Source organism: Lissotriton helveticus, chromosome 10 (assembly GCF_964261635.1).
Source record: "Lissotriton helveticus chromosome 10, aLisHel1.1, whole genome shotgun sequence".
In the NCBI taxonomy this organism is placed as follows: Eukaryota; Metazoa; Chordata; class Amphibia; order Caudata; family Salamandridae; genus Lissotriton; species Lissotriton helveticus.
Window position 1 is genome coordinate 69,264,139 of NC_136071.1, and position 20,058 is coordinate 69,284,196.

Below are 20,058 nucleotides of genomic sequence, written 5' to 3' on the forward strand. Positions count from 1 at the left end.
TGGGCCCTTCGAATCCCCCAAGAAGGTACTGTGACTGTGTGTGTTAAGTGCGCGGCGCTCAGGACCCGAAGTCCGTGAGGCGCGCACTCCCTCGAGCCCCCTGAGGCCCCTCCGCTGTGTGGCCGTACCTGCGAGACGTCCCCAGCCTGTCTCCCAGCTCCAGTGCGCCTCGCACAGCTCCAGCGCACAGTACGCCTCGCCCCCTTCCTCAGCGCCGTACGCGTCCCACGCGAGATGCGTGAGGTTTAGCGGGGCCGCGCTGGATTTGCCGAACGAGCCGCTCTGAGGCTCTGGGAAGCGTACCAAAGGGAGCGAAAGGGGTCCACACGCAGCGCACGGTGCCTGGACCATTGCAAATCAGAAATTAAACTGGGAAAGGTCATTTTTCACCCAGGAACATTGGTCCAAGGATTAAGAGCTGAATAAGAACTGTGGCACATTACAAGTAACTGGAATTTTGCAATTAACCTGAAAGACTGTATTTACAAGCTTGCTGCTAAGAAAATATAAAGAGAATATATTTTTAATACAATACAGTTTGGTGTCATTGAGTGGTGGGTTGGTGGTGAGGGGTGTGATACTGCAAATGTTTAACCCAATGTGCCCCAGAGATTAGCCTAGACTGCTTGCGCCACACTACCTAGAGGGTAAGCAGAGGTTGTTCTTGAAGGTAACCCTTAGCCCTGACGTGGAAGAGAGGGTCCCTGCTTGTCGCCAGTGCTGCACTGCGCCAACCAGAGACTCCCCTTTCCAACATTGGACGCAGCGGTGAGGATAGCGAATTTACGTTTGCAGTGTCTTTACCTTAACTACTGACCATTGCACAGTGATGACAGTCCAGTAACTAAGCCACAGACTTTTTTTTTATTTATGTTTTACTGAGAGTTTCCCCATTTGTTGTGAAGTCATGCCTGGATCAGTCAGAATGGAGATTGAACCAGCAGGAAGCATCATGGATTTTGGTAGAGCCCTGTCGCCAGAGGAGTTGACGGACAGGAAGGAGGCCAGAATACATGAAATGAAGTTGGCGGAGCTGAAATTGAATTGCCAACTGGAGCTAGAATCTAGGAAGTTAGCCCTGGAAGAAATGAAAATGGAGCTTGCGCATGACTTAAGAATGAGGAAACTTGACTTGGAGCTCGAGGGGCTTGAGGCCAGGAGGGCTTCAGCCCAGCAACAAGAAATGTGTGTAGCTCAGAGATTGAGCTTTGCTGAGTTGGAGGTGGAGTCCAGCTCAGATGGTGGCAGCAACATTCAGGTATCTAGTGCAGACAGCATAGCGCGCGCACCTAGAGATATGGCACCTGACTTGGAGGGGGTTAACTTACACCAGGAGGTTCAAGGGCATGAGGTAGCTCCAGTAGTGCGCAGCGTCCCTGAAGGGAATAGGGTAGCTGGTGTAGGAGTTCATGGTCCTAGTGGCGGGAGGGGTTCCCCCATGGTTGAGGTCCTGGTGGGTGAGTGTAAGGACCGCCCAGAAGAGTGTGGGTTGTGTGACAGAGACAGTCCTCTACTGTCTGGCCAGTCTCAGAAGGATGGTGTGGAGTATGTGTGTGAGGCGCTGGATGGTGAGGTGAAGGATAATTTGGTTAACCCTGCTAGGGGGCTGTGTAATCCAATTGTGGGAGAGCATACTTTAAGTCCCAGTTTTCCAGAGCTATGCCAACACCTGTTTGAGATTGAGTTCTCTGACCCCAGGGAGCTCACGTTGGAGGCAGACCTTGTGGTGGATTCCAGAGGGTCTGGAGAGGCATTGGGGTGTGATCCTGTGGGGAGTGGCTCAGGTATCTTCCAGCCCAGAGTGGTGGAAGTGGCGCAGAGTAGCCCAGCTAGGTCCTGTAGTAGTGAGAGGGGTGTAGGGCCTCACGTCCTGTCCTTAAGGGGAAGGAGTGAGAATGGGTTTTGTCCCGGTAGTACCCCACCTCAGTCTCAGAGCCTGGATGGTTCTTTAAGGGAACACCAGGTGGGGAGCCTAGGCTGTCCGGATGAGTCACCCTTTGTGGGGGATCCCCCAGTGGCTAGAGAACGTGGAGGTTCTGTAAACAGACTTCTAGTAGTTCTGGTGTCTGGCAGTACCCCTCCTGTCGGGAGGGTGCAGAAGTCCAGAAGGAGGGGCGAGAGGGGGAAAGAGTCCCCAGTGGAAGAACCAGTGGGTCAGGGGCCAGCCAGCAGGGCTGCGTCCCCAGTGAATGACCAGGGGGACACCACTTCTGTCCTGGGGGATCTTCCCACACTGTCAGAGGGACAGGGTTTGGGAGATCTGCGCCAGGCAGACTGTCGCACGGCACATGAGCTATGTGCCACCCTCAGGGGGGGCAGGCGTGCTCCCTGGAAAGTCCTGGTGCGCCAGGCAAGTGTTCAACTGCAGGGTTGGGTCCCTGAGTTGGAGAGCCAGGTTCAGGTGTTGTCTGACCTGGAGGGTGGGACCACTGTAATCAGTGTCCTGACCCATGTCACTTCTAGGGGTACCACTCCAGTGGGGAGTGGGCAGTACTCTGGAAGGGGGTGCAGAAAGAGGGAGTCCTTGCCTCTGACCCCGGTGCAGTTTGAGGGTTTAGACCCTAGGTTTAAGGGCCAGGTGCAGGGTGTCCCCCCCTGACCTGGTGCCCCAGTTGCAGGATAGCACCCCTGAACTGGTGGGCGAATTGTGCAGGTCACCTGCCACAGGTGCCCTGACAATTCTGGAAGGGGTTACCACTCCAGGTGGGAGGGTACAGAGCCCCAAGGAGGAGGACCGGGTGTGGGGGAGGCCACCCCAGTCTTTGGTACAGCCGCCAGGTACAGACCTGGGACTGGTGGGTCAGGGCCAGGATGACATAGCTGACCTGACAGGAGGGAGAGTGGACAGAGGGTGCCAAGCACCTGGGGCTACTGCCCCCGCTCTCTGAGGCCACAGAGGTTTGGGAGCCCTGAGAGGCATGAGGCCTGGGTCTCAGCCCTGACTACTGTCAGTGGCCACTATGACTTGATGTCTGTCTGTTGGGACACACCTGGGAGCAAGTTAAGGTTAGAGGCTGCACAGGTGGTGTCCACAGAGGAAGAGAAGGGTGCCCCATGGATTAGCTGGGTGGACCCTGAGAGTATGGACAGAGGATTTGAAATAGGTTCAGTTTGGCGTAGAACTGGAATGTGCCCCTGCTGTTGCGGGCCAGGTCCATGTTCTATCGCCCTAAGCAGGGAAGCCCATCACAGTGGTGATTGGTCTACCCTGCGTTTTGGCTGGAAGGGGGTTGTGTTGGACCTGGGCCTCTTGGCAGGGTCATCCCTAAACTTTTTGCCTTCCTCCAATACTCTCTCTGACCTGTTTTTGTTGGTTTAATGACTCTGGGCACTTTGCCACTGCTGACCAGTGCCAAAGTGCATATGCTCTCCCTGTTGTAAAGTGTACATGTGATTGATGTCCATGATTGGTTCATTGGATTTACTGTTAGTCCCCAATAAAGTGCACCAGGAGTGCCAGGGCTTGTAAATGCCAACACTGCTAGTGGGCCTGCAGCGCTGGTTGCGCCACCCACAGAAGCAGCCTTAAAATGTGTCTAGGGTCTGCCACTGCAGAACCTGCGTGCAGTCTGGTACTGTCATGCTGGCTGGGCAAGTGCACACACTTGCCAGCCCCTAAACCTTCCCTTAACTTCATATTAGTCACCCCTATGGTAGGCCTGAGGGCAGGGTGCATTGTAAGTGTAAGGTAGGACATGCTCTGATGTGTGTGGCATGTCCTAATAGTGAATTACTGCCAAATTCGTTTTTCACTATTGTAAGGCTACCAGTTCCCTTTAGGCCAGATGGGCTGCTGGAATTATTACACTCTATAATCCCAGCAGGCTCAGGGAACATGGTAGAAATTAATGTTTAGTATGCCTGAACTCAGAATAATAAAATACTTCTTTTAGTAAAGTTTATTTTAATATCCTGTGTTTGCAAATGCTACTTTTAGAAAGCTAGCATTTGCTTGCCTAACCATTTCAGCCCGCCTCTGCTTTTGTGTGTATCTGACTGTCTGAGTTGTGTGAGTGACAGGGCTGGGAGGTGACAGGTGGTGAATAGCAGGATGACACCTTAGTGGGAGGTGGGAGTTTCCCTGAGTGATGCATCAGGCTCTGCTCTGCCTCCACAATGCTGGCTCCGCCCCCCTGGGGAGCGACTGATGACTCAGCCTGCACCTGGCCCAGGAAGGACCGAAGCTTGTCAACAAAGTGCTCCTGGCTGCCCCTGCCCACACAATGCTGGCTCCGCCCCCCTGGGGAGCGGCTGATGTGCCTGCCCTCACACTGAATGCAGAAGCAGAAGTACCCACCACAAGTTCTCAGGGACTGGAGCAGTTATGCAAAGGCCCCCCTGGCCTGTAAGAACAAAAGAAACTGGGTATAAAAGTAGGAGCCCTGCTCCTTGTAAATTAGATCCTGTTTGCGCTACAGAAGAAACTCTGCCCGAAGAGAAGGACCTGGAAGGACTACAAGGAGGAGTGCTGTCTCTGGCCTGTGTCTGGTGCCTTGCTGCAGAGGAGAGGAAAAGAAGAGACTACAAGAGACTTTTGCTTTTATTGAACTTTGTGCCAAACTTCTACTAAAGATCTCCAAGGGCTTGCTGTGGAACTTGCCCCCTGACCAGCGCCCCAGGAACAGTGGGCGCTACCCCCCTGAAGGAAGCTGCTGCTGGCGTGTGCTGTTTGTCCCTGCAGCGCCGAGTGAAGGAGAGCTGAGAGCGTCGTGCTGCTACGCCGCGCTCTCTACCAATTTGTGCATCTGTGTCCCCTGAGCACCGTGACTGTGGCCTGATTGTGTGTCAGCTGCAACGGGAAGACCAGCCCCACGCTGGTCCGAGCACCGTGACTGTCCCCGTTCTGAGCCGTAGCTCACATCATGAAGGAGGACCTGTCCGGTCCGAGCATCGCCGCCTGCTGATCCCCGTGTTGCAGGCTGCCCAGCAAAGACGGACTCTGCCCGTGATTGTGCCCTCTGTGACCCGGGCGCTGAGACACGCTCCCCGCAGCTGAGAAGTGAAGTGCTGCGGGGCTGCGCCTGGCTGGTGCGTCTGGTTCTTCGAATCGTACCCCCATCAGCCCCGCCTGCAGCCGCTCCCCCTCCAGGGTCAAAGCGTACGCTGCGGGTACGTCTGTTTTGCCCCCCACAACGCACCGTCCTTGAAGTGCCCTGTGCCTGCGTCTGACGAGCCGTAGCCCGCCCTGCCTCCAAGGAGCATCGCGACGTGATCAAAACTGACCCCCGCTGCTGGGCCCTTCGAATCCCCCAAGAAGGTACTGTGACTGTGTGTGTTAAGTGCGCGGCGCTCAGGACCCGAAGTCCGTGAGGCGCGCACTCCCTCGAGCCCCCTGAGGCCCCTACGCTGTGTGGCCGTACCTGCGAGACGTCCCCAGCCTGTCTCCCAGCTCCAGTGCGCCTCGCACAGCTCCAGCGCACAGTACGCCTCGCCCCCTTCCTCAGCGCCGTACGCGTCCCACGCGAGATGCGTGAGGTTTAGCGGGGCCGCGCTGGATTTGCCGAACGAGCCGCTCTGAGGCTCTGGGAAGCGTACCAAAGGGAGCGAAAGGGGTCCACACGCAGCGCACGGTGCCTGGACCATTGCAAATCAGAAATTAAACTGGGAAAGGTCATTTTTCACCCAGGAACATTGGTCCAAGGATTAAGAGCTGAATAAGAACTGTGGCACATTACAAGTAACTGGAATTTTGCAATTAACCTGAAAGCCTGTATTTACAAGCTTGCTGCTAAGAAAATATAAAGAGAATATATTTTTAATACAATACAGTTTGGTGTCATTGAGTGGTGGGTTGGTGGTGAGGGGTGTGATACTGCAAATGTTTAACCCAATGTGCCCCAGAGATTAGCCTAGACTGCTTGCGCCACACTACCTAGAGGGTAAGCAGAGGTTGTTCTTGAAGGTAACCCTTAGCCCTGACGTGGAAGAGAGGGTCCCTGCTTGTCGCCAGTGCTGCACTGCGCCAACCAGAGACTCCCCTTTCCAACAGCGGTAATGGCAGCAATGGTGATAGCAGCAAAGGTAAGGGCTTCTTCTATTATGGCAACTCTATATAGCACTTTCCTCCTCAAGTTGTTCCATATATCTCCAAACCCTTGTAAACCTTTGAATTACACCAACCCTTTTTGTGTAGGCCTCTTCAAATTTACTTGTGTGGATCATTTTCTTAAACCATTCTAAATATGTAGAAACTCTACTTCCCCTCCAATTCTGAAGAATCAAGACTTGTGTCACCATAGAGGGAATTGAAATAAAAGCTTCCTTGGAAGATATTTGGAGAAATTAGCTTGTGTTTTGAAAGGCCAAAAAGTGACACTGCAGGCTCCGGGTCCACTTGGCTCTGTAACCCTTTACTAAGAGCACAACATATTTGTTCTCAGAATTGAGACAACAGTGTACAGGTGAAGAAAATATGAAACCAATCTCCAATACCTAGTTGCTGGCATTGAAGGCATCTATCTTCCACTTCTGGGTACATTCTGTGGAGGGCTTTGGGGGTGTATTACACCATCCATCGTTACAGAAAAGACATACGCTTGAAGTTTGCAGCCCTGAAAGCTTTACTACAAAGTTGCGAGATCGTCTGCCACTCAACCTTGGAAAAAGAGCATTGTGTTGTTTCAGTAATTTTAGCCAAAATATTGAGACACTTATCTTCCAGCAGAAAATGGCCCAGCTCTCTATAACCATTTATGTTCCAAACCTTAAATGACTGGCCTAGATATGCAGAACTAAGACTTTACATTCCTTCAACTGCAGATATTCATAACTGTTAGACCTCACATTATTGGTGTGATCAAACTTCTATTTTGACGGATTGCCTTCTCTGTTTTGATATGTTTTTGCTGGTTGTATGCTTTGGGCACTGTGCCACTGCTATTCAGTGCCACAGTGGAAGTGCTCCCTATGTTAAATTGATGTACTAATTGGTGATTCCATGATTGGGTTATTTGATTTATCTGTCAGCCCCTAGTACAGTGCACCATATGTGCCCAGGGCTTGTAAATCAAATATTGCTGGTGGGATTGCAGCACTGGTTGTGCCACCCACAGAAGCAGCTTGTAAAGTGTGTCTCAGGCCTGCCATTGCAAAGCCTGTGTGCAGTCTAACACTGCCATGTTGACTTGGCCAGGTGCACCCACTTGGCAGTCCCTAAACCTTCCCTGTGCTTCATATTAGACACACCTATGGTAGGCCCTAGAGCAGGGTGCATTGTAAGTATAAGGTAGGACACGCTCTGATGTGTGTAGCATGTCCTAATAGTGAATTACAGCCATTTCCGTTTTCACTTTTGAAGGCTGTTCTCCATAGGCTAGAATGGGCAGTTAGATTATTACATTCTTATCATCCTAACTGACTCCGGGAACATGGTAGATATTCGAATTTAGTATGCCTGAACTCAGAATGATAAAATATATCTATTAGTAAGTTGGTTTTAATATTCTGTATTTGAAAATAACACTTTTAGAAAGTAGGTATTTTCTTGCCTAACTGTCCAGCCCTGCCACTGCTAGGTTGTGTATTCCTTGTCTATGTGTGTGAGTGACAGGGCTGGGCGATTCCAGGAGACAGGCTGGGGCAGCCCAGTGGTGAATAGAGACATCTGCATCTAGATGGGTGGGAGAAATTGCACCTGGGACCTGAATAGGGCTGGGCCTTCCCTCTACAATGCTGACTCCCCCTCCTGTAGCTTGTCTGATGTCTCTGCCCTTCACTGTGAAAGGAGAAAAGGAATCTTGGCAACAAAGTGCTCCAGAGCTGTATCTTCCCTCCCCTGTGCTGGCTCCACCTCCTGTGGCGAGGCTGATGTCTCTGCCCTGCACAGTGAAAGGAAGGAGAGAGTCATGTAAACAAAGTCCTCAGGAACTGGTTTGGAGAGATCAAAGGATTTTGGAGTATAAATATTGGGACCCTGATCCCAAGAAATTAGATCACTTCTGGAACAAGAAACATTTTGCCAAAGAGAAGAACCAAGGAAGCTGCAGGAGTTTTACTGCCAGTGTGCTGTTTGCTGGGTTGGCCTGCAGTGGTTGCTTCATTGCCAAGGAAAGGAGAAGGAACTTTTAGGTACTTTTATCATTTACAGAATATTCTCCAAGGGCTTGAACTGTGATTGCCTCCTGCTGAAGTCTCAGAGAAAAAAGCCTTCATCTCTAGCTCCCCTCTGAATTTCCTTGCTGGGAATTCTCAACTCCAGACATTTGTGTGTTGCTGGGAGCTGGAAGCGCGACGCATCGAGAAGAAGCGTGTGTCTCCGCCGCAGCTGAAATCGTTGCATCGCCGGAGAAGCAAGCCTTTGCCGCATCTCCTTCGAAGCGTGTGTTTATCGAAGCTGCCTGCTGTCGCATCACCAGAGAAGCGTGACACCATCGAGAGAGTCGCCATCGCATCACTGGAGATGCGTGTCGCAGGGCCTGTCGCGGCTCCAAATTACAGAGTCGTGGCAAGGCTGCCAGGGCATCCACGCATCGTCATTGCATCGCCGCATCAAGGGCACCATCTTCTCGCATCGCAACCGGATCATCGCATCGCATAAAGGCACCATCTTGCGCACCGCAATGGGCCTCAGGCCGAGAATCTACGCATCACCTCCGCACCGGTAAGGATCACGACGCATCCCCTACTCTGCGCAAGCATTGAGGCATGACGCATCATCTCCCTCGGATCTCGGAACCGACACATCTTCCCTTTTGCGAGCCTTTTGTTTACTTTGTGTTAAGCATCCAGGTACTTTGTTGAGAACTTTGTCGCATTTATCATAAACTTGAACTAAGCAATGTTTTATCATCTTTAAGCCATCTTTAAGTGTAGTATTGTGGATTTTTGTCGATGGTGGTCTTGTGTTTAGTCTATATAAAGAATACTTAGTTTTATAAAAACCTGTGATGTGTCCATCTGTAGTGTTTTCACTGTATTACTCTGTATATTCATAAATGCTTAACACACTGCCTCTGAGATAAGCCTGTCTGCTCATGCCAAGCTACCAAGGGGGTGAACAGGGGTTTTTAAGGAGTGTAATCCCCTTATCCTGACTTAGAAGTAAGGGTCCCTATATGGACAAAGGTGAATATCATTGCCAACTAGAGACCCTCAGATCTAACAATAACCAACCTCCAAAGTGTTTATAAAATAAAAAGACTGGAGTCTAGTATTCAGGTCTTGCAGCATCTTGTATATAGTTTTGATTAGGAGTTCGGCATCTTTTATGAAGACCAGAAGCTGTGATTCCACTTTATTTACCATTCTATCAATAAAAAAATCATTTAAATATGCCCTCAAATCAGATATACGAACCAAGAAATTAAGGAGGGAGGCTTCATAGTATATACATACCTGGGGCAACGCCAGCCTTCCCTTGTTTATTTCCAATTGTAGGACTGGATATTTAACTCTGGGTGCCTTTTCATTCCAGACAAACTGTCGAAAAAGAACACCTAGCTCTTTAAAATAGGCTGTCTTAATTTTTATCGGAACATTCATGAATAAATAAACGAGTAAAACCAAAATTGACATTTTGATGAGTGCGACCCGACTGATAAGAGTAAGTGGGAGAAGAGACCATCTATCAAGTAGATCTCTCATTTTTTTAACATAACCTCAAAATTCAACTTATGGAGTTCAACATAGGAATTAGAAAAATAAACTCCTAGATATCGAATTGGGTTAGTCGAAACCAAGGGACATTGAAAACTACCAGGGAGATTATCACCTGAGGTATTAAACGTCAGGGTTTCGGTTTTATTGTGATTAATTTTGTAACCTTCAATGGATTGAAACTGCTCAAACTCACCCAGAATTTAACTTAAATTTTGTTCATTGAGACTTAAATACAAAATGATATCATCTGCAAACAGTTTGAACTTGGACATGCCTTCCATTGGGGCTTTAATTCATTGATTTGCCCTTATCCTGACTGCCAATGGTTCGATAAAAAAGTAAAAAGTACATGCGATAAGGGACAGCCCTGATGAGTTCCCCGATTTATATCTATGTTTCCGATTATACTGGAGTTAAAAGAAATCCTAGGCTGTGAGCCCTGGCATATATTATATAGCATATTAATGATCATACTGATAAATCCCACACTCTTAAGAGCAAAAGAAAAGGGTATCCAAGTTAACAAGGTTGAATGCTTTATCATCATCAACAATCATTATAAATGCAGGTATCCGATTGGTATTAAAAAAATCAATAGTATGTATTGAGAAAGTAGTATTAGAAGACATTTGCCGTCCTGGGAAGAAGCCAGTCTGGTCTTTATGAATTATCATCTGGGCGACTGGTGTAGTTCTAATGACCAGACTTTCAGATTTTATAATCAGAATTTAAAAGACTGTATTAATTAACGTCACAGGGATTCTTCCCTTTTTTAACAAAACTAATAATAATTGATTCCTTAACCCTTTGAGTGCTCATGACGAGGTCAGCTCATCATGAGCTACGGCGCTCCGGTGCTCATGACGAGCTGAGCTCGTCATGACCTCGCCCGTTCCGTGGAACGCTCGCATGCTGAGCTGATTCCCCTGCAGTGCTGAGCGTTCCATTGAAACGGGTGTGGCCATGACGAGCTCAGCTCGTCATGAGCACCGGAGCGCCGTAGTTCATGACGAGCTGACCTCGCTGTACGGGCCCCCCCGCCCCCAGCACAGCGGGGGAAACAGCCCCGCACGGAAGGGGTTAAATATTAGAGGGACCTCTCCACCATTTTCCACTGCAATAACAAGCTCCACTAGAAACATTATTTATTCTTCCTGAAAGACTTTATAACCCTCTATTGAAAGACCATCATTCCCGCAGGTCTTTCCTGATGGTATTAAGGCAATAACTTGACAAATTTCAAGTACTATGCTATCGGCCACTAATTCCTCTGCCTGGATACTTGGCATTTCCGGTAAATTGATGCCTAAAAAATACTTGTAAATAGCTTCTTGCGAAACCATATATTCGGTCATATATAGCTTCTAATGATAGCCAAGGAATATTTTTGCAATCTCATCTTTATCAGGTGTCAGAACTCCCAACCTGGGTTGCTGTAATTCAGGAACTAAAGCAGCTTCCTGCTTCATCTTGGATGACCATGCCAAAATTCTGCCCACCATCTGGCTTTCTTCATAGACTCGTTGTTGATACGAGTGGGAGCTATTTGTCTCTTCAAGAGAAAATAATTCCTTGAGTTCTTGTTTAGCACTAGACCGCGGCAGATCGATGGCCACTCACTCGGTCGGAGAACTTGGCCTCAACTGAACTGCAGTATCAACTGCAAGTTGAAGTTCAAGAATATGTGCCCTCCGCCTCTTGAATTGAACAACCGTAAAAACCATAATCTGCAGATAGTCACCTTAAAGCCACCCAAATCAGAGGAAAGTGTTGCTGTCCCCTTATTAATCTGAAAAAACTCTTTGATCCATATTTTCATACCTATCAGCCATTCCTGGTTAGAGAGAAGGAGACGATCTATCTGCCACCTGGATTTTCCCCTCTCACCTAGCATCTATTTCTATCTTGACACTAATGGCAGAGTGATCCGAAAAGGAGTATACCCATATTTGAGAGTTAACAGCCTGATTCATGTACGGGCCGTTTTGCGTGTCCCTAATAGCGATTAATAGCGACTCGCTATTGAGGAAACGCAAAACGGCATTCATGTACTTTTCGGGGAAAAAATAGCGACTCGCACGCGGGCGCTAAAGCCGTTAGCGACCGACAAAAAACGCAGAAAAATCGCTATTTCCGGCTACCTGCGATCGGGATAGCGACTCGCATTCCCGATCGCACGGGATAGCGACTCGCAATCCCGATCGCACGGGATAGCGACTCGCAATCCCGTGGGATCGGGAATGCGAGTCGCTATCTCGCGGGATCTGGAAAACGGGAAGACGCATTACGAGCACCGTGATGACATCACAACCAGGAAGCAGCCAAATCCCACCCCCAAACAACACAGTGACGCTATCAGTCGAGTGTTGAAGACCGAAAGCTGCCGCTAAACTGCCGTTAGCGACTCACAACCCCGCCGAAATAGCGACCGCCATGTCGGAGGAACCCCAGCCAGGCCCCAGCAACAGCGCTGCCCGCAAGCGCAAACTGAAATTCTCCGAACAGGAGCTGGAGAACCTCATCGAAGGGGTGGTGGCCAACCACGACCAGCTGTTTGGTGCCAACTCCCGGAGGGTCCCAGAGCAGGAGAAGAGGAGGATCTGGGTTGGGATTGCCTCCAGTGTGAACTCTGTGGGCGTTGCGGACAGGTCTCTGGAGGAACTCAAAAAGCGGTGGTACGACCTCCGAGGCCGTGCCAAGGAGAGGGTTGCGGAGCACCTTGGTGAGGCATCAGGCACCGGAGGTGGTGGACCGACTGTCCCACCCAACACCCCCCTGGAGGACCAGGTAGAGGACACGTTGGAGAGGGAGGCGTGTGTTGGCGTGACCCCTCTGGACTCCTCCCGCCCCACCCAAGACACCCAAGGTAAGTGGCATGCGACTGCGACCCTGTCCCCTATGACCGCCCCTGACCAAATAGGCTCACTCATTGGCCCTTAGTCATGCCTATGTTGTGCATCAGGAAATGCCCTGAAGCATTGTGGGAGACGTAGTATGTCCACAATGTAGTAGTACCACAATGCGGCCAGAAAGGTTCCAAAGTGCGCAAATACACAGCCACCCAGGGAATGACACCCAGCATGCATGTAACATCTGCACGTCTGACAGTCACATGCACCTAATGAGTATCCACTTACCCTCACAGGTGCGGGAGACAGCAGTGACAGTGAGAGGCTGCTGATCGATGAGGAGGCCCAGGAGGAGGAATCCCTACCTGATACACAGCCACCAGCCCCTGCAGCAGTGCCAACACCAGCAGCCAGGCCCCCCACCTTACCTGCTGCAACACCTGCAGGCCCACCGGCTGCCAAGGCCAGGCCCCCCGCCTCTGCTGCTTCAACACCTACAGGCCCACCGTCTGCCAAGGCCAGGCCCCCCGCCTCTGCTGCTTCAACACCTACAGGCCCACCGTCTGCCAAGGCCAGGCCCCCCGCCTCTGCTGCTTCAACACCTGCAGGCCCACCGTCTGCCAGAGCCAGGCACCCCGCCTCTGCTGCTTCAACACCTGCAGGCCCACCGTCTGCCAGAGCCAGGCACCCCACCAATGTGCCTCCAGTGGCTGCGGCACCTGCAACACCAGCTGCAACAACACCTGCAGCACGGACAATAAGATCTGGGCCAGCCACATCCGCTACACAGCGGCCCAACAGCAGGCGGGGCAATGGGCATCTCCATGCCTGCATGAGCGTGGAGCGGCGCATGCTCCGCATACACCAGCGGCAGTCCCAGCAGCAAGGAGCAATCCAGCTCCAGCTTCATAAGATAGGCCGCAATGTGGCTGGAGTCGGGGAGAGGATGGACCGCATGACGGCGGCCATGGACCGCATGACGGCGGCTATGGAAGACAACACTGCAGCGCTGGTGAAGCACCGCAGTGTTGCAAGCAGGCGCCACCACCAGTTGCTGAGCCGGCTGTCTACCTATAGCCGCTCCAATTATGTCTCGGCAAATGCCACCACCCTGCTTGCGCGGCGCTCCCTGACCCAGCAGCACCAACTGGTCCAGTGCTGCGAAGATATTACCCGGGTGCTGGAGCATTTGACCACCGCCGTCACCGCACTGCACGCACCTGTGCTACCGGCAATTGTGGGGGGTGATGATGCTAGTGAGGGTGCCTCCAGTGTCAGCAGCCACTCTGCCACGCAGGCCCCCCCACCTAGGCGCAGCACAAGGGCTACGCCTGCTCCAGCTGCCCAGGAGGAGGAAGAGCCTCCCAGGCGCCTGCAAATTGTGCGCCGGAGGCGCCAATGACTTTGTGTCAGGGACACAGGCGCAGGCTGAACTTAAGCCTGTCATGGACCGTGTCATGCAGTATGCATGAATACTGCATTTTGTAAATAGTTGTTTCCAAGACCCATTATTTTTTGTGATTATAACAAATACATTTATTTTGGTGCACACATACGCCTTGTGTAATCATTACAGTTTGCATGCAATTGTGATATGTGGGGTGGGGGAAGGGGGTGGGCTAGAAATTGTTAGCTGTGATGTGGTTGCGACGTCTGTGGCCTTCAGCTGGGTTCTCCCCGCGTGCATGGTGCGCATGTGCTGGTGGCCGGTCGTCCCCCTCAGATTCACTGCCTGAGATGTCAACTGGTATCCGGCGCTTGGTTGCAATGTTATGAAGCATTGCACAGACAGCCACAATGCGGCAGCACGCTGCAGGACTGTAATACATGGCCCCACCTGTCTTGTGCAGTATACGGAACCTGCTCTTGAGCAGGCCAAATGTCCTTTCAATACAGTTCCTTGTCCGGATGTGCGCAACATTGTAGCGGCGTTGCTGAGGTGTGGCAGGGTTGAGGTAAGGGGTCAGGAGGTATTCCCGTAGGGCGTAGCCACTGTCACCTGTATGAGAGGAGCAGATGTTGATTGCCTGTGCAGCGCAGTTACTTCATAGCAATGTGACATTGTCGACAAAGTGTACTTACCAAGTAGGTGTCCTTCCCCAAACTCTCCCCTGATCAGTCGTGTGTGGAGTCCGCTGTGCCTGAAGATGAAGGAGTCATGGGTACTCCCTGGGTACTGGGCCACAATGTCAGTGATGATGGTCTTGGCATTGCAGACCATCTGTATGTTGAGGGAGTGGTACGACTTCCTGTTGCGGTACATATACTCCGTGCCAGCTGGTGGGCAGATGGCTACGTGGGTACAGTCTATGCAGCCAAGGACATGGGGAAAATGTGCAACATTATAAAATTGTAGTTTTGTGAGGTCCAAATCCTGTTGGCTCGTGGGAAATGTGATGTGCCGGTGGAGCTGGGTGAGCATGGCGTCAACAAAAGTGTGGAGGCAGCGTGACATGGTGGGCTGGGATATCCCCCCAGCAGCGGCTACTATGCCCTGGAAACTGCCGGATGCCAGGAGGTGCAGGCTGCACAATACCTGCACATGTGTGGGCACAGAATTGTTTCGCCTTGTTGGGTGCTGCATGATGGGGTCGAGTTCTTGTATCAGCCAGGTGATCATTTCCCCATTCAGCCTGTATTTAGCATAAATCTGTTCTCTGGTTTGCCCCAGCAAGGTGACCCGCTGCCGGTAAATCCTTGCCTGCCTCATGCGTCTCCTCCGTGCTGCTCGCTGTAGCCTTCGCCGCCTCACCACCATGTACATCCCAGGCATTGTGGAACGCCTATTGCTGCTGCTGAATGTCCTTATGTGTGATTGGTCAGGCCTGGACCTGTTGGTGATTGGCTAACAGTTTTTCAAATTTTGGTTAATCATGGCTTTTATGGTTACCACCTGCTTTGAGTTGTCCTTAAATTGCGCCGCGCAAATGTGCGATTTAGCGCTTTTTCGCTAATGTATTTCTTTCATGAATGCCGATTGAGACAATATTGCGTTTCGCTATTCAATTCGCAGATTCCGTGGTTGGTCGCTATTTCATTATCGCTAATGCTCGGCTTCCCGGAGTCTGCGACTTTTACAGCGTAATCGCTATTCCGCTCGCTATTATTTTTTAGCGATTTCGCTATTTCCTACTTGAATGCCGATTCCGTGTTTTGCACCCGCAATTGCGTTTTCGCAGCCATTGCGGGCGCTATTTCGCTTCATGAATCAGGCTGTAAGACACTTAAGAGAACGAGAGACAAGGAAGAAGTCAATACGTGAGGCAGACTGGAATTGCAAGGAATAATAAGTATACTGTGGCAAGAACAAATCAATTGATGATCTTCTATCATGACATCTAATACCTTTTTAGTAATTTGCTTCAATTGTTTTTTTGCTTTATTGGAGGTATCCCTGGCTAAATCCTAGATATAGTTAACCCCCCCCCCCAATATTATTGGACCTGTCTCTCCTCTGATCAAGTCATTGATTTTATTAATAGATTTGGGGTTGTTTACCGTCAAGGCATAATAATTCACAAGATTACAAACATGACCATTTACCCCGACTGTGATCCAAATCCACCTACTAAAAGGGTCCCTCTGGAACGGGATAATGTCCCAACCTAGCCCTTGTCCGAAATTATTTAAAACATCCCTGTCTGTCAAAGTATTTCAGTGAGCAGAGGCTGGACAATGTTTCCAATTTATGTGGGGTTGAAGTTCAAGGTGACCAACCGCTAAATGTGTCTGTCAAATTCTGCATGTATACAAAAATAATATGCCGCAATTATTGTTGGAAATGTTTAGTTCAGTAATGTTTAATTTACATTAAGTTAACTTTACTTTACTTTAGCTAGGTTATGTTATGTCTGTATGGGCTGCTGTTACAGTGAACAAACCCCACTTGTTAGTACATGCTAGTGCCTGGAGAAGTCTGTGTCAAGAATGTCCCTGTTCAGAGCAAAAATGGCAGTCACTTGGAATTTAAAATTTGTTGATGGATTTCAGTTTCTCTGAAAGACTCAAAAAAGTCCATACGTTTAATGACATCCAATACTATATAATGAGCTGCTATGTCTTGGAATGGAATACTAGTTCTGCTTACGTGTATCTAGAGTGAGGATTCAATTCAACCACGTCCCTCTGGTCTATGCCTCCTAGGTTAAGTATTGCATTGAATTGAATTAAAATGAAATTACATTTATATAGCACTTACTACCCCAGGTGAGTAGTACATTACAAGTAAGCTTTCATTTCTTATAATTAGTTTTGTGTACAGTACAGTTGTGTGTTATATCTATCTCCTCTAAACTTAACACTTAACTGGTACCCTCTGTATAGATGTACTAAAACCTTGGATTTACATTTTTGCACTGCATAGCCACTAGACCTCACTGTAATATATGTACAGATCTCAGCATATGGGATCAGGGAATCTAAGCTCAAACAGTTAAACACTGTTCCCTTACACCATTACTGTTTATTCATGAAACCGTCTGTCATTGCATCCCAACTGCAAGTTAATCGGTCTATTCTGACCTTCAAACTTTAATTTATATAAGAGATAGGTTATCCTTATTTCCGCTGACAGACAAATGATGGATGGATGGATGGATGGATGGATGGATGGATGGATGGATGGATGGATAGATAGATAGATAGATAGATAGATAGATAGATAGATAGATAGATAGATAGATAGATAGATAGATAGATAGATAGATAGATAGATAGATAGATAGATAGATAGATAGATAGATAGATAGATAGATAGATAGATAGATAGATAGATAGATAGATAGATAGATAGATAATGCACCTGCTCTGGTAAGGGTTGCCTGGCACACTCCTCTCTCTGGGCGACCAGCAACTTCTGAGTCCATTCGTCTTCTGTCCCTCCTGGGGCAAGCACTGATGGGGGAGCAGACGTACCTGTCCCCTCGCCAAATGCTGAGCCATGCACCTCTGACAAAATAAGGGCTCGTCACACAGTAGGTAAGCACCAAAGAGAAGAGGAAAATGTGTGGGCGAGAACTGGGCAAAAAGGCAAAGTAAATGTTTAAGACTTCAATCTGAGATGCAGTGAGAACAAAAAGTGCGAAACGAAGGAAAATACCACAGGGCTGTACATATCTGAGAGAATTTGCTTTCACTGACTTTCTTGAGCTATGTTTGAAACTTCCACAGTTTATGAAGATTAAACATTTAAAATAAAATGCTGAACAAAATGCTTTAGTAAAGATCTATGGCAAATTACAATCGTTCATGCACATTTATCAGCAAAATGAAATCCCCTAACATTAAAAATGTCTGAAAATGATGACTGCCATTGAACTATTTGAAGGAGACTTTTGCTGCAAAAGCGATGGTTGTGGGGAAAAAGGGCAGATGCTAAATTTGTAAAGACATTCAAAACCATCATATTTTTAAGGGCCACATTGTGGTCTTTGCTCTGTACATCCAATGGAAGATACACTTTCCAGACCACCAGAAAAGATGGAGCAACTGAAAAATATAGAGGAAAATATAACAACGGAAAAAGAACAATAAGTTAATGAAGTGAAGGAATTAGAAAAGAAAATGAAGAAAAAAATTGAACAAACATGTTGCAAGTTAAAGGCTTGTTTCCTAATGTTTGACATTGGACAATATTCACATATCTTTAAGTGTTAGCAAACTCTTAGGCATGGTTACTTTAAACATTTCCATCTCTGGAAAGTGTCTAGCCTTAGCCCTTAGTATCCAGGAATTAGGCCCAATGTGGTTCTCGGTTTGTTACATTCTAGACAGCAGCCCTGAGTACACATTCCATTGCAGTCTTCTGTTTCTGAGCTGTGCTGTCTGCAGCTTGTGCACTAAATCAGAGATTTCCTGGTTACGTGTATGCGCACTAGACATTTCAAAACCTTGAAAAAACAAGTGCACAGTTCTAGTTTGCATCAGTACACCCGTTCATGATGCAACCTCGGCCCCATTATGATGTGTTGAATCAATCATGTGCTCTTGCGCGTGCACTTCTGGGCTCCCTGGGTCCCACACCTGCTGTGCCTGCACTTCCTTTCTCGTGCATGCATTGGAGACTCAGGGGGAGGGGGCATATGTACAAGGAGTTAAGGCGAACGTAGCATCAATTTTATGATACTACAGCAGCTTTTTTTTAATCACCATATTTACAAGTTGCCGCTAACCGCAATTAGCAGCTGTTTTCATGCGTAAACGTGCGTTTTTTTTTATATATATATATTTTTATTAATTATAACACAAGAATAGAAATACAGATATCGGGCATCATTTGGTGGAACATATCATAATAGTGAACGGGAAGATCAATCTGAGGATACACAACAGTTATAGGCATCTGAAAAACATCGATACAAATTGGAACTGAGATAAAGCAATACGGTACAGATAGCCTTGGGCAAACATAATCGGATCCCGTCCGTCCAAAATACAGAATATGAGACTCCAACCCTAGACACCCGGATATGAGGATTAAATGATCAGGAGAACATGCCACATTTCTTGTGAAGAAGGGAAAAGGGAAACAGAAAGGTCATAGAACAAAATAAAGAAAAAATAATAAAAAAAAACTCAACCCCCCAACCTGCACCCCTGCGGATGGCTACGACCTAACCCCACTAGCAGCGTGCCTGTCGCCCTCTAAACTAACCCCAGGGAAGGGAAAAGATGGAGGAGGAGAAGAATCGTAAAAAGCAAATACACCCCCGGTCTCCCGTACCCCTCGCCAGAAGCCATCACCCGAGATACAATCAAACCGACATAAAGCAAATTTACAAACCAATCAGGGGGGTATAGCAAGGCACCACCCAACTCCCTTCACGTTATAGGTACAATCCCGGCAGTAAGTCAAGCTATTTTATCGAACCCAAGCCCTCAAGATCAACCCTGGCCAGTACGGTACTTCATAAAAGTCTTTTCCAGTCGAACCACCATCTCAATCGAAAATGCAGGACGATCGTCAAAGTTCACTTCGGTGTTGCAGGATCGGCAAATGGAGAGAAAGTCACGAGTTCCACAAAACGAGTGAAGGAAAGTGTCCAGAGATGTCACGTCTGTCCAACAGTCACTGAGGAATTTGTAACAGCACAGAAGACTGTCCATAGTTGAATGAGGCGGCAGCAGGATTGAGCAGGGAACGCTAGCGACAAACACGGGTTCGCTGACTGTGAATTGAGAATCGGAAAAGCACAGTAAATCCAAGTTATTTCCGGGGACCTCGAACTCAGATGTACCTTGCATCGCTGGTATCGAAGGTGGATGAGAACTTAATAGAGAATCAGAGACCGGTCCCAGGATACCGTCCACTTGCACGCTCAGTGTCCGGAATACGACGGTGAACTGTGAATGGAGCGCCGCAATGGCGGCCATGACGGCCTGCAGCGATGGTGTACCTTCCGTCCGCCCCATCTCCTCTCGCGAAGAGGCAGAGCTGGATTCGTACCCCGGAGGCCGGCTTCTCCGGGGCAACAGGCCACGCAAATCCAGTGATCACAGTGGGCGCTCCCCGTCTTGTAAGATCGACACCGTCGCCGATAGTGAGGGCCCCGGCCCGTCAACCCCGGGGGGTCAGCAGGGTCTCCGGGCGTCGGACCCCCAGACACAGCAGCCG

General features: G+C 49.0%; 1 protein-coding gene across 1 annotated transcript in view; it reads right to left on the reverse strand.

Moving 5' to 3' along the window:
• The window catches only part of LOC144785896 (metalloproteinase inhibitor 1-like), a 260,665-nt gene extending 251,259 nt beyond the window's left edge, over window positions 1–9,406 (reverse strand). Inside the window, exon 1 of the mRNA XM_078664768.1 lies at window positions 9,334–9,406. The gene's annotated coding sequence lies outside the window, so the exon portion shown is untranslated. The remainder of the gene's footprint in view (window positions 1–9,333) is intronic.
• Window positions 9,407–20,058: the final 10,652 nt, after the last annotated feature.